Source organism: Panulirus ornatus, chromosome 50, assembly GCF_036320965.1.
Source record: "Panulirus ornatus isolate Po-2019 chromosome 50, ASM3632096v1, whole genome shotgun sequence".
Classification (NCBI taxonomy): domain Eukaryota; kingdom Metazoa; phylum Arthropoda; class Malacostraca; order Decapoda; family Palinuridae; genus Panulirus; species Panulirus ornatus.
In genome coordinates, this window is record NC_092273.1 from 3,166,996 (window position 1) to 3,192,325 (window position 25,330).

The window sequence follows — 25,330 nt, forward strand, 5'->3', positions numbered from 1 at the left end:
TGCAATCCCATCCACTCCACAGCCGCTTTGCCAGACTTCATCTTATGCAAGGCTTTCAACACATCTTTCCTAAGCACAATAATAAGACTTAGCCTTAAAGGCACAACAGATGAAACATTTAGAAAATCACAAAGATTTTATGTTTAGATGAAATCTAGGATGACCAGCTCCTCCATGAGGCTCGTAATACAAGAATTATACATTTTCTATTGTTATTTTGTCGAGAGTGAAGGCAACTTTTTTTGGACGAAAGTTTCTGTGTCCCCTTTGGTTTAGATCTTAAACTTTTAAGTGGCTCTTGACCAATCAGGACAGTGAACCTGTATGGCGCATCTTCAAGTGACCAATCTACACTCAAGGTATCAGTGACGATATATTACCACACGATTCCCAGCCAATCACCAGGCAGGATACCTATGACGTATCAAGAAGTGATTGGCTGTCGGCGGTGTAGATGCTTTTTTTCCCCTCCTAAACTAAAACAGTAGCTCTTGTGCCGGGAAGGAGAAGATGACTGGTGTCTCCGAGTGAAGGGTATGGTGGAGGGTAGGAGAGGCTGCCTACCCTCACACCTCCCCGCCCTGGTTAAGACAAGAGGTCTGGGCGCGTGTCTTTTGTCTCTCGCTGCCATTGTCACAACACCTTTTGACGCGAGGCTCATCACGATATTGAAATAGACCTTCCATGGTCGGAGGACGGCGGAAAACGCTTACTTTTATCAGGACTAAAAAGAGAAAGGTTCCTCATCAATGACATCTTAAGTTACCCCCAGAGAATCTAACTCCATTTCTGTGACGAGTGTGTTTCTGCGTTGATACAAATCAGTTTTGATGATGATGAGTAAATGTCGTAATATTAGTTATGTCTCAGTGTCATGTGAAGAATATAGTTAAGTGGGAATATCATGTCGGACACTTGTATATAATACGTTGCAACCCTTGAGCACGACGCTCCGACCCCTGAACACAGCAGTAAGGCCTCTTGGGTATGATGACCTGGCCCTTGACGTAAGGGTCAAGGCAAAGACCCGGCCATCATACGTAAGGGTGACAGCCTCATACTCAAGGGTGGCAGTTCTGACCCCTCTGGCTGACACAAACACTGACACATCTGTAAAACGTATACATGTACGAGAACGTACATGTACACATGTGGCAGAGTCAGTCATGTGTGTAAATATATATAGGGAGTAAAAACATGCATGTGATCACAGACGGTGTTACTTACACCATATATATATATATATATATATATATATATATATATATATATATATATATATATATATATATATATATATATATATATAACATTTTGAATACAGAAAACATGAAAGATTTCAGTTTCCGCCCCATGGCTATATAGCCTGGGGGTCGCTGAGCCCAAGGCGGCTGCGACAAAGTCAATGGGTTTATATTTTTAGCGTAGTCTCCCCCTCGTCCGGGTCCTGGGGGGGGGGGGGGTTGCCATGTAGTGGTATCAGGGTATGGACTCACTGTTTATGTCTCATATGGTTCACTTAGTATTAGCTCAAGTTAACCCTTGAGCGTCATACTGGGACCCTTGGAAGGCAGAAAGTGTTCCTGGGAAAGCAATTAACACTCCCCAGTTTGGAATTTGAATAATTAAGGTATACAGGAAGTGTTTGCATCTGTTGTGCATACATGTTAAGCCACAGTCAGTTGGGATGTAAGGTATAGCTGTATATGGTCTTATAGAAAGACAGATAATGAGGAGACTTTGTGACGTAGCTGAGGTTAGAGGTCATTGTAGAGGAAAAGGAAATATTTCTCTCTTAAGAAGCGAGAGTAAACACAAGCAAATTATTCAGGTCTTCATTACAAGGAGAAGGTCAACAATCGTCCATGTCGGGAAACATGTAACGTAAACACTGCTGCTGTTGTTGTCGGTGTGACGTGGAGCGTTACACAGGGCGGTAACGATACTCTCTTAGTAACGATGATTATCATGGAGCGTTACACAGGGCGGTAACGATACTGTCGCAGCGTTATGTAAGAGCGGTAACAATGATGACTTGCAGAGTTGTACAGGAACACTTCAGTCCTTATGGTAGAGGACGTTACAGCAGCTAGTCTCTGTAACGAGATAACAGCGTGATAGCTCTTATCAATATAGGATGATCATAGTTCTGTACCAGCCACAGGAGACACTGGATGATAGTCCTGTCGTTAAGATAGAGTTCAGTATCTACGAATTAAACATCGTTACAACAATCATTTTACCTTGTCTTGTGCACGATGCCTTACAAGTTACCCCTGATCTACACCCATCTGAGTCTCAGCCTTGTGGTGTGTCCTGTGAAATACAAGAAAACTGTAATAGTTATTTCCACGTCTTCACAATGGATGACACTCAATGCAAGCGTCAGACGAAAAGTTTGAATCTTGTATTAGTCTTCTTACAGTTTACAGCTTCCAACAGTCGAGGTGAACAGATTTAAACGTGAAAGCCAATATTGCGTATAAGTGGGTCGTAGCTCTTGCCTGTCATAGCTATTCTGAACCTCCAGTGACTGTGTTCTGTTGAGCTGTCGTGGGTGGCAGTCGGCATATCGGGAGAAAGAAGCTCTTAAAGCACACACTTAATACTCCTGCTCGCTCCCTCATCCCCCTTAAGAAAACGGGATGTGTATCGAGGTTCGTGTGTGTGTGTGTGTGTGTGTGTGTGTGTGTGTGTGTGTGTGTGTGTGTGTGTGTGTGTGGAGGACCTCTGAGGTCGCCAAGGGTTCCAGCCGCCAGTGACCCTTGACCTTCCCCCCTCCACCCGACTCTCCCTGCCTCCCTGCCTCCCTGCCTCCCTGCTCCTCATGCAGGGAGAGGACCGGCCTGTGAGAGCTCTCACTATAATGAAGGATGGGCTTTGTTCTCCCTGGCTGCTGGGGGATAACTGGGGGATCAGAAGGGGAGTAGAAATGGGTGAAGATAAAGGACCCCACCACACAGTGTCCTGACCCCACCACACAATGTCCTGACCCCACCACACAGTGTCCTGACCCCACCACACAGTGTCCTGACCCCACCACACAGTGTCCTGACCCCACCACACAATGTCCTGACCCCACCACACAATGTCCTGACCCCACCACACAGTGTCTTGACCCCACCACACAGTGTCTTGACCCCACCACACAGTGTCCTGATCCCACCACACAGTATCTTGACCCCACCACACAGTGTCTTGACCCCACCACACAGTGTCCTGACCCCACCACACAATGTCCTGACCCCACCACACAATGTCCTGACCCCACCACACAATGTCCTGACCCCACCACACAGTGTCCTGACCCCACCACACAATGTCCTGACCCCGCCACACAGTGTCTTGACCCCACCACACAATGTCCTGACCCCACCACACACCAGTGCACCACATTTCATTACTTCCACAAGTTTATGATAATGTCTGTAAATAAATTTTGCAAGAGGCTGTACATCTTCCTGTAAACGACTGTAAATGCATTTTGTAAATTCCTTTCTCTCTGGAGCAAGAGGGAAGACCATACGTCAGGTTTACAACAGACGAATATTTCTGGGAAAGACAGGAAGAAATATTATTTTTTCCTCAGGATTCTGGGAATTGTGGAAAAGGGAGAGAATATCTTGCTTACCTTCCTGGGAATGAGAGGTTAACACACACATTGAATTATACAGAGTTAATTGTCCAAATTCATTCTTGATGCAGAACTAATACGAACCCAACCTGAACACGAGGCAGTTCACGCATCACTCACGATTACCCTCACAACATGAACTGCCACCACAACTGGTCAAGGAAAAGAACCTCTCATTATCCTGTACGAAGACTTCATCCCCTCGTGCCTAACCTATCCCACACCTGCCTCCTCTCCCAGCCTGGCCGATGCAAACACACCAAACCCGTCAACCACACAAGACAGAGAACCTAGAGCAATCACCGGCTACCCCAGCGACCACACACTCTCGTGACCAACATAACTGTATACACTTCCTCCTAGTGTACCACACCACCTCAACATAACTGTATACACTTCCTCCTAGTGTACCACACCACCTCAACATAACTGTATACACTTCCTCCTAGTGTACCACACCACCTCAACATAACTGTATACACTTCCTCCTAGTGTACCACACCACCTCAACATAACTGTATACACTTCCTCCTAGTGTACCACACCACCTCAACATAACTGTATACACTTCCTCCTAGTGTACCACACCACCTCAACATAACTGTATACACTTCCTCCTAGTGTACCACACCACCTCAACATAACTGTATACACTTCCTCCCAGTGTACCACACCACCTCAACATAACTGTATACACTTCCTCCCAGTGTACCACACCACCTCAACATAACTGTATACACTTCCTCCCAGTGTACCACACCACCTCAACATACACGCCACTCAGGTCTGTGCAGCAACACAATATACTCCTCCCTTGCACACCAGCAACACACCAGAACGTACCATGAATCCACAACTGGGACTCTCACCCGTGCCTGACTCGCGCCTCATCATCAGCTGCACTTACTCCCCCAGCTAACATAACACCGACACACACACACACACACACACACACACACACACACACACACACACACAACGAAATGACTACAAACACCAAACACTTGACCCTCCCAACTCAGTCTTGTACCTGTAATGACTGTTCTTATGTGTGTGTGTGTGTGTGTGTGTGTGTGTGTGTGTGTGTGTGTGTGTGTGTGTGTGTGTGTGTGTGTGTGTGTGTGTGTGTGTGTGTGTGTGTGTGTGTGTGTGTGTGTGTGTGTGTGTGTGTGTGTGTGTGTGTGTGTGTGTGTGTGTGTGTGTGTGTGTGTGTGTGTGTGTGTGGTGTGTGTGTGTGTGTGTGTGTGTGTGTGTGTGTGTGTGTGTGTGTGTGTGTGTGTGTGTGTGTGTGTGTGTGTGTGTACAGGTAATATAGATACATGAGGTCAGGTTGTGTCGTTTCACAAAAGCTTCACAATAGTGTTGTCCAGGAAGCAGCTCCTCACAGGCAGGTCCCTCCACCACAAAAGCTAAGCCTTTTATCCCAAACTCTCGCTAAAAAGCTAAGCCTTTGCTTGCAACTCCCTTTAAAAAGCTAAATCCCGACTGGTTCTAAAAGCTAAGTCGTTATTCCCGCGTCTTTAACACGACACAGAAGCTATGTACTGCCTCAGACCTTCCTACAAGGAAGACACAAGAGCCAGTGCCAAGTTTGGAAGCTCCGGCAAAGTTGAAATCCCATCAGGCTTTAGCGGGCGTCGTCTGTGGCAAGCTTTAGCCAAGATAATGCTGTACCGTCGTGCTTAAGGGTTTTCCCGTTACGCTCAAGTTGACCCGAGATGATCCTTATGTTATCTTCCACTTTACTGAGAGTCTCGAGCTGATACTTTCCCCAGCTCGAGCGAAGTCATGAAGGAAAATCGTCAAAGAATTTCGAGAAAGGAAAGTATTGTGATGATGTGGTAATGGTAGGGAGGTGGGTCTTGCCATAGTTACAGTGTTACTGTTGGCGGTAGTGGTAGTAGTAGTAGTAGTAGTAGTAGTAGTAGTAGTTGTAGTAGTTGTAGTGGTAGTAGTAGTATTAGTCACTGCTAGACAGACACAGACATCAACAGTTAGTGTGGACGAGCAGAAGACACTGGCCATTAAACAGTGAGTGTTGCCCCGGAGACATGATGGACCAGACGTAAACGGTGTTGATATTATGGTGTCGGGGGTTGGCACCCCTGGTGTCGGGGGTTGGCACCCTGGTGTCGGGGGTTGGCACCCCTGGTGTCGGGGGTTGGCACCCCTGGTGTCGGGGGTCAGTGCCACAGTGACTCCCACCACACACGTAGGCCTAGTGGCACTCCTCTCCCCAGTAGGCCTAGAGTTATCCCTCTCCCCAGTAGGCCTACAGTCCTCCTCCCCCTTACCTCTGGGGGCACCTCAAGTGGTCGTCTGCTTCGCACGACTGCAGGTGGAAGACGACCCGGGGGGGGGGGGGCACCGCGGGCCATCTTGTTGAGTCATGTATTGACGCCGTTTCCCGCGTTCGTGAAGTAGTGCCAGGAACACATGAAGAAATGACCTCACTCACTCACTCACTCACATTCCTGCTCCAGCTGCCATGTGTCATGCAATGAAACCACAGTTCCCTGTCTTCAACCAGGCCCTACAGACCTCTCCATGGTTTACTACTGTTTTCTGGTTTCATTGGGTGGACGTGGCTAGCTTCCTGGGCGCTGCGGGAACCCCACGGAAGTGAGTCGTGAGGCAGAAAGTAAAGTATTGCAATGTTGCTCAGAGATTGAGAATTGATGGAGGATTTTGCAAAGTGATATCGCTTCACCACCACAGTAGATCAACCAAGTTAGGAGCAGACCTTCTGGTCCTAGACCACATATATATATATATATATATATATATATATATATATATATATATATATATATATTTTTTTTTTTTTTTTTTTTTATACTTTGTCGCTGTCTCCCGCGTTTGCGAGGTAGCGCAAGGAAACAGACGAAAGAAATGGCCCAACCCCCCCCCCATACACATGTACATACACACGTCCACACACGCAAATATACATACCTACACAGCTTTCCATGGTTTACCCCAGACGCTTCACATGCCTTGATTCAATCCACTGACAGCACGTCAACCCCTGTATACCACATCGCTCCAATTCACTCAATTCCTTGCCCTCCTTTCACCCTCCTGCATGTTCAGGCCCCGATCACACAAAATCTTTTTCACTCCATCTTTCCACCTCCAATTTGGTCTCCCTCTTCTCCTCGTTCCCTCCACCTCCGACACATATATCCTCTTGGTCAATCTTTCCTCACTCATTCTCTCCATGTGCCCAAACCATTTCAAAACACCCTCTTCTGCTCTCTCAACCACGCTCTTTTTATTTCCACACATCTCTCTTACCCTTACGTTACTTACTCGATCAAACCACCTCACACCACACATTTTCCTCAAACATCTCATTTCCAGCACATCCATCCTCCTGCGCACATCTCTATCCATAGCCCACGCCTCGCAACCATACAACATTGTTGGTACCACTATTCCTTCAAACATACCCATTTTTGCTTTCCGAGATAATGTTCTCGACTTCCACACATTTTTCAAGGCTCCCAAAATTTTCGCCCCCTCCCCCACCCTATGATCCACTTCCGCTTCCATGGTTCCATCCGCTGACAGATCCACTCCCAGATATCTAAAACACTTCACTTCCTCCAGTTTTTCTCCATTCAAACTCACCTCCCAGTTGACTTGACCCTCACCCCTACTGTACCTAATAACCTTGCTCTTATTCACATTTACTCTTAACTTTCTTCTTCCACACACTTTACCAAACTCAGTCACCAGCTTCTGCAGTTTCTCACATGAATCAGCCACCAGCGCTGTATCATCAGCGAACAACAACTGACTCACTTCCCAAGCTCTCTCATCCCCAACAGACTTCATACTTGCCCCTCTTTCCAGGACTCTTGCATTTACCTCCCTAACAACCCCATCCATAAACAAATTAAACAACCATGGAGACATCACACACCCCTGCCGCAAACCTACATTCACTGAGAACCAATCACTTTCCTCTCTTCCTACACGTACACATGCCTTACATCCTCGATAAAAACTTTTCACTGCTTCTAACAACTTGCCTCCCACACCATATATTCTTAATACCTTCCACAGAGCATCTCTATCAACTCTATCATATGCCTTCTCCAGATCCATAAATGCTACATACAAATCCATTTGCTTTTCTAAGTATTTCTCACATACATTCTTCAAAGCAAACACCTGATCCACACATCCTCTACCACTTCTGAAACCGCACTGCACTGTATATATATATATATATACAGTATTTTGGTACAAAATGAATACCTTTCTGGCCAGTAGGTAGGCCAAGGTGAGGGAGCCAGCTGATGCCACACACCTGTTAACCTCATCCATGTGTGAGGGAGGGAGTGAGGGAGACGAACGATATACCACACGTCTTGCTCAGTCGAGAGAGAGAGAGAGAGAGAGAGAGAGAGAGAGAGAGAGAGAGTAGCCCCCTGATGGACGAGTTGCCGATGATGGCTCGTGGGAGAAGCAATGAGGAAACAAACTTGCCAGATAAGAGAGGTGTGGCAGGGCCGCTGAGAGATATCGGAGATAAGATGGGAGCCTCACCCCCTGACGCCTCCGCCCCGCATGACTGATAATAACGTGCCCGGAAAAAAGTTCGTGTGTGTGTCACTTTCTCGGTGAGGAAGCAAACACCTTGATAACAGTGTCGCCTGGAGGCATGGGGTCCGCCAGCTACCTCGCGCCTCCATCACCTTCAACAAGTAATTTCGGCGGAGTCACAGTTGGTGGCAGGTTGTGACGGGAGGAGTACGGTAGTGTAGATGTTGTTTCACCCCCCCCCAACACCCACACCCACACACACCCCCAACACCCACATCCACACACACATCATCTTACTTGCACTTAAACTCTACTGTTACCTCTTTGTTTACCTTAATCTACCTCTCTAATTACCTATTTATCTACTTCTTTATTTCCGTTTATGTCTGTCTGTGTGTCTGTTTGTTCGTACGTGTGTCTGTCCCAGTGTCTGGGTCTGTCTTTACCGATCCTTTTGCTTGTAAGTTCCCCCAAGCCTGTTTTGTATGGATTTCTATAAATGTGTTTGATTCTCTTAATCTGGCTTTGTGCGTGTGTGTGTGTGTGTGTGTGTGTGTGTGTGTGTGTGTGTGTGTGTGTGTGTGTGTGTGTGTGTGTGTGTGTACACCTCACGTGGAGCAGGTTCCCAGCATCAAACCTCCACTTCTACCAGAACTACATGACTTAAGAAGTCATTATTTCTGTATATTTTGTACGTGAACATAAGGTCGATCATCCTGATCCAGTACCATCACCATGTAGGCTTACTGACACCAACCAACATACATCACCTGATACCACGGTCAGACTCACCTGATACCACGGTCAGACTCACCTGATACCACGGTTAGAAGATACAGGGTGATGAGGTGCCACATCCTGCCATTGCCATAGGTAAGGGATTATGGCACCCGTGTTGCCAGCAGATGCCATACTGACGACCTGTGCCAATATATTCATCTTATTGTATTTTCTGGGATGGATGTCCCAGGACTGATCCCAGGCTGGGACATCCACCATTTCAGCACACTATATCTGACCCAAATACACCAACAAACACAATATATCATAAACTCATACATCATAAACTCATAACACTAATACAGTATCCTTATGTCATACAACTTATACAATATCCTTATAAGTCATACAACTTATACAATATCCTTATAAGTGATACATCTTATACAATATCCTTATAAGTCTTTCCTGTGCCTTATACGGGTCGTTATACCAGATCCCTCATCCTCCCTTATACCAGAGTATGTAAGAGACGTGTAAGGACATAGTGTATCTTCATCTCAAAATATACCGTAAGAAAATATCTTGTATAGAAAGATATGTTTTAAGATACATTATCTTGCAGCTCGCCTGCTCCTGGCTGCTCTTGCTTGAGCTAATCAACTCTAGGCACAAAACACAAGAACCTGCTTTCATATGCAAATTAGTTTGTAAAGGGTAAAGTTAAAGCTTTGTACCGGTGTGATCAGCTTAGCTGGCAAGCTCAGCTCTTCCACGATCTCTCTCTCTTACCTCCCGTACCTCTCCCTGTGCGTGGCCACAGTGCCACTCTCACAGTAGCTGGTCGTAACTCTCCCAACTCTCACTCACTGCCACATATTTCCATTTATCAAGACCCCCCCCCCTCCCCTCCTCCACCCCTACCCTTGACCCAGCAACCCCCCCCTCACGTGACAAGGGCCAGCCATAGCCCGCCCATAGCCATCTTGTGCTGGGGAAGATTTGAGTTTATGAAAAAGATTGAGGAAATTAATGCGAGGTGAGAAGGTGTTTGTAGACCTGGTTCTTAAAGAGAGAGAGAGAGAGAGAGAGAGAGAGAGAGAGAGAGAGAGAGAGAGAGAGAGGTTATGGGAGGAAGGAGAGAACGCACAGGGAAGAGAGTTGTACACCATCATTGTTTGAGAGAAGAACGAGGCATCATAACGGTCCATCCTCGTGTTCCTGGCCTCCACACTGATACTAGGGGAAGCCGCAGCCACGACACGCGTTCATCGGGTCCAAACCTTGGTGTCAGGGTCGACACACGCTGGTTACATCCAGTGGCAGAAATAATACCTGTAGAACAGAGATACAACGGTATTGTCCTAGCAGACAGGAAGGCGAGGGGACGCCCTGCAGTACAAACCAGAGAGGAGCAGAGAAACCAATGGAAGAAGTTTGGAAAGCAAGTCTTGTGCCACGTCGTAATGCTTCGGAAATGTCCAGGACCAACACAGAACCAACACAGGACCAACACAGGACCAACACAGGACCAACACAGAACCAACACAGGACCAACACAGGACCAACACAGAACCAACACAGGACCAACACAGGAGATAAGGTCATATCTCCCTCGTCTGGTGTGTGTTGTATGGTCGACCACTTGTGTTTCGTGTGTTGTGTTACATGTGTTACGTGCGTCTGACGTCACGTGATGTGTTCCGCTTGTGTGTGTGTGTGTCATCAATATCTCTCATTACTTGTTGTGATAACTTGCTTTCAGCTGATCAAACAAACTATGTTAGCAAAAATTAATTTGTGTTTACCATGCAAGGATTGGCTTATATTTGTGTGTGGTTGGGTGTGTTGGTCTCCAAATGTTTATATGTATACATGGATAGGTATAAAGTGAATGAATCACTCTCTCTCTCTCTCTCTCTCTCTCTCTCTCTCTCTCTCTCTCTCTCTCTCTCTCTCTCTCTCTCTCTCTCTCTCTCTCTCTCTCTCTGATTAGCCCTGCGTCTGTACGTGCATCTGACATTCCATTTATGTTTTTTCTTGTTTTTCAATTATGACATTGCACCTAGCAGACCCTACCTCAATCACCTCCTCTCAACGCACGAACCTCCAAACTAATGACCAACTTTAATGTTTGTTGTCCACATATTAACCTGTAAACAGCGTCATGTTTGGGGTTAATCATGATTCATTTAATTCATCATTTGTGAGGACGTTAAGAAATCTGGCATCTTAGTGACAAGTGATATCGCTGTTTTCCAATCCTTTTTTTCATTAAAGTTTGTGAAATAACTAGATGGAAATAGTTACGGCATTTGAAAACATACCGAAAAATGCATGACGAAAATAACAGTAATTGTCATGCACTCCGTTAACAACCAGCGCATGAACATCACAAACAACCAGTTTGATTAATGACGTGGTTGTTGTATAGAACGAGAGAGGACGATATAACCAGGTAGTAACGAAGTAATCACTTAACACTATCATGACAACTAACAAGTCATGGTCATTGACATTCAAGCAGTTAATGGAGCAATTAACCTTAATATCAGGGACAAATGACAATAACTACATGACAGCTCGTTTCATAGACCTTTTCCCGTCCCACGAGAGAGAACGGGAAATTACGAGAATTATTTTTCATTAAGATTTTTGTGATTAATTAATCGTTTCCAGTGGATGAGTCGTGGGTTAGAACTGCACAGTTTAGCGTGCCATCTAATTACCGGCGCTCATTAACATTTTCCACTGTGATGAAGAGTGACGGAATCGTAGTAATTGTAAATGTCATTTTTGTCTTTCTGGCTCTGATGAATACCCTGGCCTGACAGTGGTCCGTGTGTGTGGGTGTGTCTGTCTGTCTGTGTCTGTGTCATCTCCAGTACCGTGTGACCTGTCGTACAGAAACATATCTTCCCAGCCACAACAGGTGCCATAGATCGTGCCATAGATCGTGCCATAGATGGGTGTCATAGTTGTTGCCATGCCACAGATTGTGTCATATATGGAGGACAGAGTGGGTGTCATATACGGGTTGCCAGAGGAAGAAAGTCATTCGGTTCCCTGCTGTTGACGAGCGAGACACAGACTGATCCACAACAGCCACTGCTCTTGTTCAGAACTCGTCCAGGAATACAAGTACGGAAATGTGGAGACCATAATTCCCAGGCCAGGTCGTACACAAGCATGAACGACCCCTGATCATGCCGGACGATGTAACCTGCCGTGAAGAAGGCCCACCTGCTTGCTGCCGTGTTCAAACCTGCAATATGAATTTCATGTTGGGTTTACCTTTATGTTCGTGGTGTGCGGTCGTGCCATGCGTAACCCCGTCCATCACCAGACCAGGTTACCTGGCCAGGTGTGTCATCACCAGACGTAATGAGAGGTTGGACACCTTTCTCATAGTAAACATGGCATTATTACCATCTATATCGTCTGCTAGAATCATTATAAGGTTAATGAGTTTCTTTACATTGTGTTTATGAGTGGTTGTAACGTAGACAACCAGCTTACCTTCGTGCTCATTAAAGCAAATCGTAAACCTTGGTCGTGTTAAGTGCTCATTAGCATACTCCACGACCCCTTCCCTGTTGTGGGAGGGGCGACATCCCCCCCCCCTCTCTCTCTCTCTCTCTCTCTCTCTCTCTCTCTCTCTCTCTCTCTCTCTCTCTCTCTCTCTCTCTCTCTCTCTCTCTCTCTCTCTCTCTCTCCGGGTCAGGTCAGGTCAGACCAGGCCATTGGGTTCAGTCGGACAGTCGTGCTCAAGGGTCGTACCATTGTGATCAAAGGTCGTACTGTCGTGCTCAAGGGTCGTGCTTCAGTTGTTAATAACATGGTCCCATCAGCCCAGAACCACTCTAACCACGCCATACATGTCTTTTCTGGATCAATGTATTCCAGGACTGTGGTTGTATCCATCCCTGGCTCGTACGTTCTGCAAGTGTCCATCTCTGGCTCGCACGTACAGCTGGCCTTCATCTCTGGCTCGCACGTACAGCTGGCCTCCATCTCTGGCTCGCACGTACAGCTGGCCTCCATCTCTGGCTCGTATGGGAACAGAGTAAGATTCCAGATACCAATTCATGTTTCCAGTAGTGGTTGAGATCCTCCTGAGGCTTGTATCTTGTGCGTTTTATCTCCTTCTTTTGTTCCCGAGATATTAAACTCTTTTTCCGTGTCTGGCAATGTTTATTGCGATCTTCCTGTGTGTCTGAGTTGACTACGCCTCTTACTGCTTTTGTGATGTAAATACCTCCTACATCCACGTCTCTCATATGCTAATTAGATCATTTATCTTAACTCGCTTGCGTTTTATCAGCATTTGTTGTGTATCTGTTTCATGAGCTCTGTGGTGTAGGGGTTAGTCTTGCTGACCATGACTAATTCACAGCTCGGCCGGATATATATATATATATATATATATATATATATATATATATATATATATATATATATATATATATATATATATATATATATATATATGAAAAAAGTTAAGTTTCAGTATTGCCGACTCCATCTGTAGTACAAGATCCAGAATTTCACAACAAAATTTCTCTATGAATATTAAAGTGTGTTTGTGGCGAGGTTTCTGAATGTCTACTTCCCTGGTGTAGGTTCAAGCAGTAATGGAGGATTGGAATCTCTCATGGAGATTCAAGGAGTGATTGGGGATTAGATTCCTCACGTGGGTTTAGACTCGAGTGTTGGGCCGTTGGATTCCCTCGTGTAGGATCCAGGTGTAATAAGGGATAGGATTCTCTTCCTCACACAGGATAAGGAAGCAGAACGTGGGATCAGATCCTCCGTGAGGGACCAGCCTTCCTGAGGGAGACTCGCTAATCTAATATGTCTTATATAAAAGATAGCAGACGTTAGCAGCAGGTCTTCATGTGAAGCTGGTCCCTGAGGCTGGGAAGGATTTTAACATTCTCTCTCTCTCTCTCTCTCTCTCTCTCTCTCTCTCTCTCTCTCTCTCTCTCTCTCTCTCTCTCTCTCTCTCTCTCTCTCTCTCTCTCTCTCTCTCTCTCTCTTGTAGGATACCTGCGTACACACACACACACACACACACACACACACACAAATAGAGAAACACTTTAATCTTGGTTTGGATCTTGTCGTGGTTGGTGTTTATCATTTATTAATCCATTTCGTGAGTCGTAAGGTTCATGTATCCTCAAGCTATACATCCGGGCGCTGAGCTGACCAACATTATCTATAGATACGTTAGAAGCATCATAGCACTATCTTCTGCCGTAGATAACACCAATCAGTCATCAGGCCATGATGATAACAGAGGATGTGGTCCTTCCAGTACTTGCAGACCTCGCTGGTCTGGAATCACTTCGAGTCTTGTGGTGCTGGAATATCTGTTCAGTCTTCAGAAGACTCCAGGGGTGACGAAGCTGGAATGCTCCGGGCGCAGAAGAACCCTTCCATGATTAAAACATTTGAGGCATCCTGGAATGATTTCAGTCCAGACAAGCACAGCTTTCGTCCAGACATTCCAGGGAGGTCTGGAATGCCCCCGTGACTCTTGTGGGCAGCTGGAAGTTCCAGAGGTTAAACCTGGAACCTTGCTTGGCTGTGCGGGGCGTGATGTGTTCCAGGGAGGGTCAGTGGACGGCAGGCCTGGAAGCTGGAAGTTGTGTTAATGGTTATACTACAGATGAAAATGTACTGTTTTTAAATACAATTCTTGAAAAAAACAATATTTATGTCTTGGAAAGTATACTGGGCATTTGGGAAGCAGATAACGTCTCAGAAAAAGTATATTGATAAAGATATCTTGAAAAAGTATATTGATAAAGTTACTTGAAAAGATAATGTTGGAAGAGGATTGTAAAGTATGGAATACGTGGGAAGTATGTATAACTTTTGTGTTGTGGTGAAGGTTATAGTCATGCAACACGTATGTGTAATCAATCCCTTCATTTGTATTCATAACCTGATTATATGTTGACGCAAATCACAACAACAACAACAACAACAACTTGAATGTATTGAAGGAACATTTGGTTATGGATCATTACGTCAGAAGGGCCACCCCTGACGTCACTACCCTGGCCATCTGGTGGCCAACTGGGAACTCCACCACCTGTCCACCCCGTCATCAATCTTACATATAATTCAAACTTTAGCGTAGCGCCATCTGTCCACTGGCTGGGTTGACAGACGCCGTCAGCAGACGGGAGATGGTAGAATGGACGGGAAATTCCTGTATGTATTTTCAGTCATTTCATTTCTTGATTTTGACGTTTGTAGGTTAGTTCAAACCATCATTTATGCAACAAACGTTTATTAAATCATTTAAATTAGTGTTTCTCATAAATTATTTATAAAAAATGTTTAATTATCTCATAAACACGTATAGAACCAGTATAGAGACTCCAGACATATAACACATTCATGATCACACAAGTGGAATTCATGACCTATATTGAGAAAGAATATAACAATATACCCAGGATCCTACACTCAGTTATTCATCTTACAACAAGTGAAGAATCATTTACCGAATAACTTACAATCACACAAGAAACTTTGATGACCCGAAATGACTCAAAGATGATTGTTGAAACACATGATGATAAATGTCTGTGTTATTAATGTTTATCAATATTATGTAACCCCGCCAAGTCTGTAATGCTGCCCTGAGGCTGCGCTCCAACCAGGAGCTGGGTAATGGTGGACTTCTTTAGGGAGAGAAGGTCCTGGAGGAAAATATACTCCTTTCCGTCCAGTGATGATGGTAGATACATACATGATTATGTAATTTATGTAGATATTATCTAGAAAGATCGGTGGACTCACGCTACCAGCAGCTGCAGGGCAAGTTAAACAACTAGCCAGGTTCCAATCATTTTCCCTCCATCAGTCTTGTATTCCTTGACCGTCTCGCTCACGTCGCGGTCTTTCAAAACGCCGGCAGCTCCAGCCCTGAGCGGTCAACGCAGCTAAAACGCGTTTAATTATGTCCTAATGGTGTTGACTCGACCATCTGGCCCAGAGCCAGGTCACGGGTCAGTTCACGGGGCCAGGGGTCAAGGTCGGAGGTCAGGAACCAAGGGTAAAGGCTCAGATGTTAGGGAGAAAGGGCGAGGGGAAGTCTGTCTGTCTCTACGTCTGTCCTTCTGTCTGTCTGTTCGTCTGTCTGTCCTTCTGTCTGAGTGCCAGACCAGGGTTCTCACCAGCTGCTTGGCCCTTGACGTACCCTGAGGGTCGCCCTGTGTCGTACATCCTACTCATGCCGCCTTCAGTAGGCCCCAGGGCGTCCCGGACACCAGACATCACATTAAGAAGTTGTATGGTAGAACTCCCCGCTTGTAGTGTACATGGACGTGATGAGAAAGCGGTAATTGTACACACACACACACACACACACACACACACACACACACACACACACACACACACACACACACACATACACACATACGTACGTACATACACGCCCCTAATAAGGCCTAGTATGTATAATTGGTTCAGTGATCGCTTTTCTCTCGTGCCGTTGTCGATGTAAGTCATTATGATTCCCTCTGCCTCCCCATGATCCCCCACCCACCCCCCGTCCCCTGTCCCCCTCTAGTGGCGAGAATCAGCAGGATTAGCCAGTCAGAATCGCCCTTCCCTGCTTCCAATATTACGCTGTCCTCATTATACACCGACGCTACTGCAACGATAATGAGTTTAAATCTATGATATATATATATATATATATATATATATATATATATATATATATATATATATATATATATATATATATATATATATATATATATATATATATATATGTGTGTGTGTGTGTGTATGTGTGTGTTGTAATCATCTTTGATTATCAAGTTCAAAATACTTTATCACGTTATATAAGGTAAATTTCCTTGACAATAAGTATGGACTTTTAAAACAGAAATCAGTATTTGGAATAGTATGACAAAATAATCCTCTATTATTGGCTTTACAATATTGAAATGCAATTTGTCTGTTTGATTAAGTTGCAGTAAACTATGATGACGAAGGAAACTGGGAAAAACATAACATTGTCCAATCAGGGAAAATATCACATACAATAATATTGCCGTGATTGGCTGTCTGTTGACGGTGTATATCGACTTAATTGGTTGGGAATATAATCCAATGTAACTGTTGTCTGTTACATGTGTCTAGCCTCACGTTACACACCGCACGAAGCACAAACAAACTAACGGCTTTTGCTTTGTTTTTTTTTCCTCTGCTTTTGTCTTGAAGGATTCGATGCGGTGTTCTGGCCGTATTTGGACGACATGTTACCCGCTCAGCCATCCAGGTGACTCCGACGGGTTCTAACGAGCTTTGTGACGTAGTTAACCACCACCTCTGTCATCTATACACATACCCGGGAACCCAAGGACCTGAGTTCGAACCCTCGAGTGACTGACTGGTTCTCTGGCCTCCATCTCGACCCCGACTCGGGAGGTGTTGGGTTCGAAACCAGGGCAGTCGTTCTCAGAATCACCGCTAGAGGTACAGAGAGGAACCTCTCTACCTCTGTCTTATACATCGAGTTGGTACCGATGCTGACACCTGCCATGTGTTGGTACCGCTGCTGACACCCGCCATGTGTTGGTAGTGCTGCTGACACCTGCCAAATCTAAACCTGACGTTGCTGACCAGCTGAGATAATGTATCCAAGTCTCATGTAGAAACACGAGAGAGAGAGAGAGAGAGAGAGAGAGAGAGAGAGAGAGAGAGAGAGAGAGAGAGAGAGAGAGAGAGAGAGAGGAGGGGGAGAGGAACAGTTTCATTACACCAATTTCAGGGTAAGTGAGAGTTAAGACCGCGTTAAGAATGGTAACCCCTCCCTCCCTCCCTCCCTCCCTCCCTCCCTCCCTCCCTCCCTCTCCCTGCCACGCTCCTCCTGTACCCTCCCTCCCCCTCCCCCCCCCTCCCCCCAGCTATCCCAGAGGCCTTACTAAGTTATCCCAGCTGCCTGGGGGGTGGGGGGGTTCCCCCCCCGCCTACCCCTCCCTCCCCCCTCCTCCACCAGGTCCCAGGCGAGTATTGGAAGAATTGACCAAATTCTCACTTGGGCCAGATTAACCCAGGAAGGAACCGTGACTCTAGTTGGGCAAGGAAGAGAGATTGACTCCAGTTGGGCAGGAACTGGTGAGGTGGTTTCTGCGGGAAATACTGCTGGGGTCAGACACAGGTGTTGTCACTGCTGGGGTCAGACACAGGTGTTGCCAAGTACCAATGTAGGCTTATTACAGCTGTAACTACCTGTAGACTGGCATATTACAGCTGTAACAAACTGTAGACTAACGCTCTATAGCTGTTACAGACTACAGACCTGCACATTACAGCTGTTGTGACTGTAGTCGGTAGATTACGACTGTAACCTGGCATAGAGAGACACAGACAAGACCACAGCGTTCTCTGTAACGCTAAACTTAGACAGGTATGGATCAAGCACTGTAACCTGTAGATCAAATAGGGCGTCGTAAGGTATCTTAGACCATCATGTAGCCAGAATCTGATTAAATGATACGTATTTTATTATATAATCAGTACATATCTGGCAGGTGTGTGTGGTGCACAGCTCCCCGCCACGGAGGGAGGGTTCGTATTGGTCAGGGGAGGATCAAGACCAGCCAATAGGGAGGTGTGTTTATGGACGTGGTTCTGGTAATGGACACCAGGAGGCGTCGTCTACAGTAGATTCCCTAATATATGGCCTTATATTGAGGAAATACCTGGACGCTGACTGGAAACAGAAGAATAATGTAAATATTATTATATCTTGTGGTACAGATGGCAGCAGGTAGTGGGAGACCAGGCCACAGTGTTCCTGTGTTACACAGATGTGTTGATTCTGGAACCAACTTTGTTGCCCTCCTCTGGACCTTCTCTAGTGCCTCTCTGTGGTGACCAAACTTGACACTCATGTTGTAGTTCTGAGTCCTTTTGTAGGATATGGGAGAGAGAGAGAGAGAGAGAGAGAGAGAGAGAGAGAGAGAGAGAGAGAGAGAGAGAGAGAGAGTCCTCCTCCGTGAACACGTAGACCCAGCCTTTGTTTACCATGATCCTTGGCGTACATCACTGTTAGGGATGCCCTAAGACCCTGACCATACACGTCTTGAACCGGTACAGTGAGAGCTGCCACTCTCCCACACCTCTCCCACACCTTACCCATACTTCTCCCATACCTCTCCCATCTCTCTCTCTCTCTCTCTCTCTCTCTCTCTCTCTCTCTCTCTCTCTCTCTCTCTCTCTCTCTCTCTCTCATCCATTATTCCTAACCGGTTACATCACAACAAGAGAACCAAGGTCCGGGAGTTGCATGAACCAGTTCTGGTGTAGGAAGGAAGATATGATACCTTCATTTGCATACCCATTTCTATGCCATTTGAATGTCTTCCATCCTGCCCTCAATTCCGACATCCCGTTTGAAGGCTGTCTATCGTGCCTTCAACTCGCGTGTCGTGAAAAAATTGATTTCTTTGGCCCAGAAGCGAGGCGAGGCAGAAGGTGTAGTCAGAATTGAGTTAGTCGGTGAGAGAGTCACACGAAGGGAAAGGAATGGTGGGAAAGGTCAGGGGATGGGTGAGAGAGGGAGAGGTAGGTCGTCAGTACTGTGAGAGAGAGAGAGAGAGAGAGAGAGAGAGAGAGAGAGAGAGAGAGAGAGAGAGAGAGAGTCTTGTCTATGTTACCATAATTCATATTTTCTCTTGTTCGAGTTCATATGTGTTTTGTGTTTGTGTTTGCGCTTTTTTTTAGTTTCTGTGTTTGTTTCCGTCTCCTTGTGTGTGTGTGTGTGTGTGTGTGTGTGGTGTGTGTGTGTGTGTGAGTGTGTGTGTGTGTGTGTGTGTGTGTGTGTGTCCCTTCCCTCCTCAGCGCTGCCAACGTAAACAATAATTGAATGTTGTCCAAGAGTTTCCCTTCAGTGTTGTTTCTCGTCATTTCCCCTCCTTCCCTGCCCCAGTATGTGGCCCTCCATGCTCAGGTGTTTGCGCTACACACGCTCACCAACCACAACCTCCACACAATATAACCACAACCTCCAAATAATATAACCACAACCTCCAAATAATATAACAAACACACGTCAGCCAACGTGGTCTTCATTTGTTATCTCGGAGACTACAATGTCGTACCCACTTGACCAAGTTGTTTTTTAAGCTGTTTCTGTTTTGTATTTGCACTCCACTGATCGCATCTCCCATGTGTACACTCGCTCGTGTCTCCCGTGGGTGGCTTATATCCCACACACACACACACACACACACACACACACACACGGCTGGCTCTATTTTTTCTTGATTGTGTCATGTTGTAAGATCTTACTTACATCTTTCTAAGCCAGTTTCTTGCATATCTTCCTGTGTTGTTCTCTAGTTGTTCTGTATTTACATCTGTTGAAGAACTGTTCACTGTTGACGTCATCAGACCGGTTAAGAGACTTGAAGGTTGTGATCATGGCACCCCTTACTCTTCTCTCTTCCATAGTGTGCATGTTTATGGCCTCTAAGTATAACTCAGCTAACCTGACCATGATGTCATCTTTGTGGCTCTCCTCTGGACCTTCTCTAGTAGTTCTTTGTGATTCTTATCCACCTTGGGGAACATTTTCCAAAGTTGACATAATCAACGGTTTACCCAGTTTTCTGAAGGTTTCCATATCCTGTACGTAAATAACATCCCAATATTTTCCATCACACAGTTAGACTCCTGGGCTGCTCTCCTGAGCTGTGGCTGTGACAACAATTTAACTACAATGTTTCCTCCTGAGTCTCTCTCACGCAGACATTCCTGCAGCTTCTGCATTGCTGAAGTTAGATGTCATCGTTCAATCTGTCCACATCTTCGTTAATGGACACTTTCTCTGGTTTAGTTTCATCAGTGTTGTATGTAACGGACCAACATGTATGTACCGGACCAACATGTATGTACCGGACCAACACTATATTTTGTCTAGGGTTGTAAGTTCATGTAATCTTCATCTCTCTTTAGTTTCCTCATGACCTCGGCATCATCTGCAAACATATACAGGTGAGTTCACTTTTCTGTCAAGTCAGATACTAAGATTAAGAACAACTGTGGCTTCAGGACTGATCCTTGCGATATCTCGACTCATTTCAGGAAACCAACGTCAGGTATAGTGAGGGTAAGGTCCTACACTCACCTGTCGGGGTACAAGACCAATTATCTCCTCCCATCTTCAGTGTGAGGGATGAGTACATGTCTCCATGTGTGTACGTGGATATCCTGCATATGTAAACACGATTAGCGAGCAGTCAGGCTCTCACCACACACGACCCTCCATAACTTCCCAACATTTCGAAGAACGACACGAACACAAACTCACAAACCCGCTCACACAAACTCACAAACCTTTCGTCGTTATTAGTAATAGAATTCTTCAAAAGGCACACGGCCGCTCGCACACCCACATCCAATTTTCCGGTGGGTGGCGCGCGAGCAAACATGGCCGCCTCTCCTACCAGAATGGCTCCCACCTGCCTAAATCTTTTTTCTGCCGTCGACGGATAATATGAGTTTTCAGACGAATTTGAAGATCCAGACGTCACTATTATATGTGAGTGGCTGTGCCGACTGAAGTGTTATAGATGAAGAAACGAACAGTTGAATATTGGAGTTGGTTTCACTATCATCTCAAGATGGACATGTTTGGTTCACGTCCCTACGAGCGTAGTTAATGTATCGCGAGGCATCATCATCATCATCATCATCATCATCATCCAGAGCGTCACAAAGTGTTTTTCTTCTGGTTGGGTTACAGAAGAGCGTGAAGGTTCTGCCCTGGACGATCAACCTCAACCAAACGACCACTTGACAACTTTCCTCCACCTGGATGGAGGCAGGTGGAGGGAGGGGGCGTCCTTGATCACCTAACTAGAAAGTGAGTCCGGCCACACTGGCTCCCCGGACCTGGCCACACTGGCTCCCCGGACCTGGCCACACTGGCTCCCCGGACCTGGCCACACTGGCTCCCCGGACCTGGCCACACTGGCTCCCCGGACCTGGCCACACTGGCTCCCCGGACCTGGCCACACTGGCTCCCCGGACCTGGCCACACTGGCTCCCCGGACCTGGCCACACTGGTGGAGGGAATGAAGCAAGTGTGTCAGGTACACAGGAGTGACTTCCTCCCTCCTTCCACGTGGACTGAGATGCGACCAATATTTAATGTATATACACCAACACATCATCTACCTTCCCAACCTCTCTCTCTCTCTCTCTCTCTCTCTCTCTCTCTCTCTCTCTCTCTCTCTCTCTCTCTCTCTCTCTCTCTCTCTCTCTCTCTCTCTCTCTCTCTCTCTCTCTCTCTCTTCCTCTCTCTCTCTCTCAGCTCTTCTGCTATACTCCCATCTTGTCAGCATCAACAACTTCCCCAATAATTCCCTCGTGTCGTAAAGATCTGGGCCACGTGAGCCGGTCTGGGTGAGGGGGAGGCCCCCACCCCCCCATCTCTTCACCCTCGGCAGGACACACACAAAGGCTCAGGCTTTTTAGAAGTCTTGTTGTATATCCTCCTCCACCGAGCTAAAAGCACTTCTCGTGTCTCCGGCTCCGATACCGAATATCTATACGACCATTGTCCTGGGTCAAAGGTCGAATTACCCCCGTGACCTGTCTTGTTTAGAGGAGGAGCTGGGCGGAACACGGGGTCAGCAGCCGGGCTGAAACACTGTCGTGGAACGTGGTTTATCCTGGGTACTGGAACACGTCAGACACACGGCCTGGCTCGCCTCTGGTCAGGCTGATGACCTGACTCAACACCTGACACACTTGTTGTGACCTTTGGAGGTAACGAAGGTTTGGTCACTCTGGCTCTTCCTCCAGGACTGACCCCGGCCGGCAGACTGCTTGTGTCTAGTGTCATCCATTATGTTGACTCTCTCTCTCTCTCTCTCTCTCTCTCTCTCTCTCTCTCTCTCTCTCTCTCTCTCTCTCTCTCTCTCTCTCTGGGCGATGGTGTGAGCGTGCCGTTTCTTGGGCCTGTGGACCAATAGGGCCCATAACGAAGCTGTGAGAGTTGCTGCCTTCCACTGGTGATTAATTGGGAGAGTGAGGGAAGGGGGCCTGGGAGAGGGGGAGTGGGAGAGGATTAGGGACGGAGGGGGATGAGAAGAGAAGAGAGAGAGAGAGGCAAACCGATAAACCAAAAAGCAAGAGAAAAGCAGTCTTGCACACATACAGACACACAGACAGACTGATTATATGGAGAGAGAGAGAGAGAGAGAGAGAGAGAGAGAGAGAGAGAGAGAGAGAGAGAGAGAGAGAGAGGAGGGGCAGAGAGCGAGAGATCGTTTGTAAAACAAGTGAAGATTCAAAGACGAAAACCAGAGGGAAGTTAAACCAGATTGTGATAAACCGCTTTGGTGGGCCAGCCATGACAGACCACGCTAAGATAACAGACCCATGTTGTAGTCTGGTACAGCAGAGAGAGAGAGAGAGAGAGAGAGAGAGAGAGAGAGAGAGAGAGAGAGAGAGTTATTGTCTTAGAAGGCAGGGGTAGCGCGTAACGCTCACTGCTGTTCCTCAGCCACCTGTCGTTGTGTCTGTTATCTGGGAAGAACTGCCATTTATCAAGTTTTGTTTTGACTATTTTTTTTTTGCGATTGTTTCCTTCCTCATTCTCGTACGTGGTAATACAGAGGCCAGTCTTCACAACACTACAACCGGACTCATGTATGTGGTTGTAGATCTTCGTGTTGAGTGCCTGATGTCCCACCCTTGTTGTGAGGGTTTTACAGCCATATGATATCACATGTCTTCTGCTCTCTGTGAGGTGTTGTGGTCGAGTTCCCCCAGGCTGGCTTGATGGGTTGTATGTTCCAGCCTCGTGTCAAGCGTCTCGACATTAACTTGTTCATTTCCATCCGTTTGACTGGAGACCAGATGACGCTAGTGAAGTTTTATTCTCATGTCCACAGCAACTATTACCATCATCAACCATGTGTCTCTCGTCATGAAGTTTGCATCAGCAAACCATCCTGAAGCAGCTTTACATGGCACTCTCATGCCTGTGTTCCAGAAGGTTAGTTTTCTCCAATATAACAACTTCCAGACCTCTGACGCTGGTCCACTTCCTGAGTCTTCTTCGTGTCGAGTCTTTCCAGGGAGTCCTCGATGTGTTGTTCATCTTTCCATCACTTCATTATTCAAAATTGTCTTCGCTGAATTCTCACACGTTCTCCTGTGACGACCATGTCTGTATCAGCATCAGGTCCGCTTGTATTTTTTTGTGTCTTCGAGTGATGCCATCGTGTTCGTCGTCCTCGTGTGTGCTCAGGAACACACAACACTTTTCCTTTCCTCTCAGAGCCTTTGGTGTCTAAAGTCAGGATCACAAACACTGTTGAAATAACTGCCGAATCTTATGGCCCCCGCGAGAGCTGCAGCCCGTCCTCCTCCTCCTCCTCACTCATGCCTCCATCTGTTGCCAGTCTGGATTTCGTCTTGGTTAAAAACGTTTGATGCATTTGCGATGAGTGAGTGAGGGAGTGAGTGAGGGAGTGAGGGAGGGAGTGAGGGAATGAGTGAGGGAGTGAGTGAGGGAGGGAGGAGTGCTGGCTGGTCAGGTCCAGCGTGCTGCAGGAGAGTAACGCTGGCCCAACACGAGTTATCCCTTGATTACCTGGAGATGGAAATTTACTTTCTTAAGAAGGAAGTGAGAAACTAATTCCCCAGAAGGAAATTGAAAGATATTTTTTTTTCTATGATGAAGGAAGTAGTTGATTACCTTACAGGTTAACGAAGGAGCATGGCCGGGAAACACATATGGTGTAGTGTAGGGTGGCTATGATAACACGGCTGGGGCAGCCACCTGGCGAATGACAGAGATGGTGAATGAAAAGATCAATGTTTCCGGTTACTTCAGACGGCAGTAATTGTTCAGTGAAGACAGTGTGTGTGTGTGTGTGTGTGTGTGTGTCTGGCATGATCATCAACACACACTAGCCACTTGCTACTTCCGCTGGTTTCCATGAGTAGGTGGGTGAGTCTTCTCTTCAGTATATTTCCTCTCCACTCTCCTCCAGGTCTTCCCGAAGGACACGAACTTTATTGGAAATATCTGACGTCGCCCGAGACATATCACGTCCGATTTAGATGAAGTAAATGAGCTGGAAAATTGATGGTACGACACCAGTTATATGGCGGGAAGACGTGGCTTCCTTCACAGCTGTCAGCCGTCGTGATCTGCTACTGACGCCGCTCAGACCTACCTCCCGCTCTTCCTGGTGTGCTCCTACTGACGCTTCCTTCACATCTGCCGGGGGTCCTGAACTGCCGGTGGAGCTTCCTTCACATCCGCCGGGAGTCCTGAAGTGCCAATGGAGCTTCCTTCACATCTGCCGGGAGTCCTGAAGTGCCACTGGGGCTTCCGTCACAGTCCAAACAACGTCATAA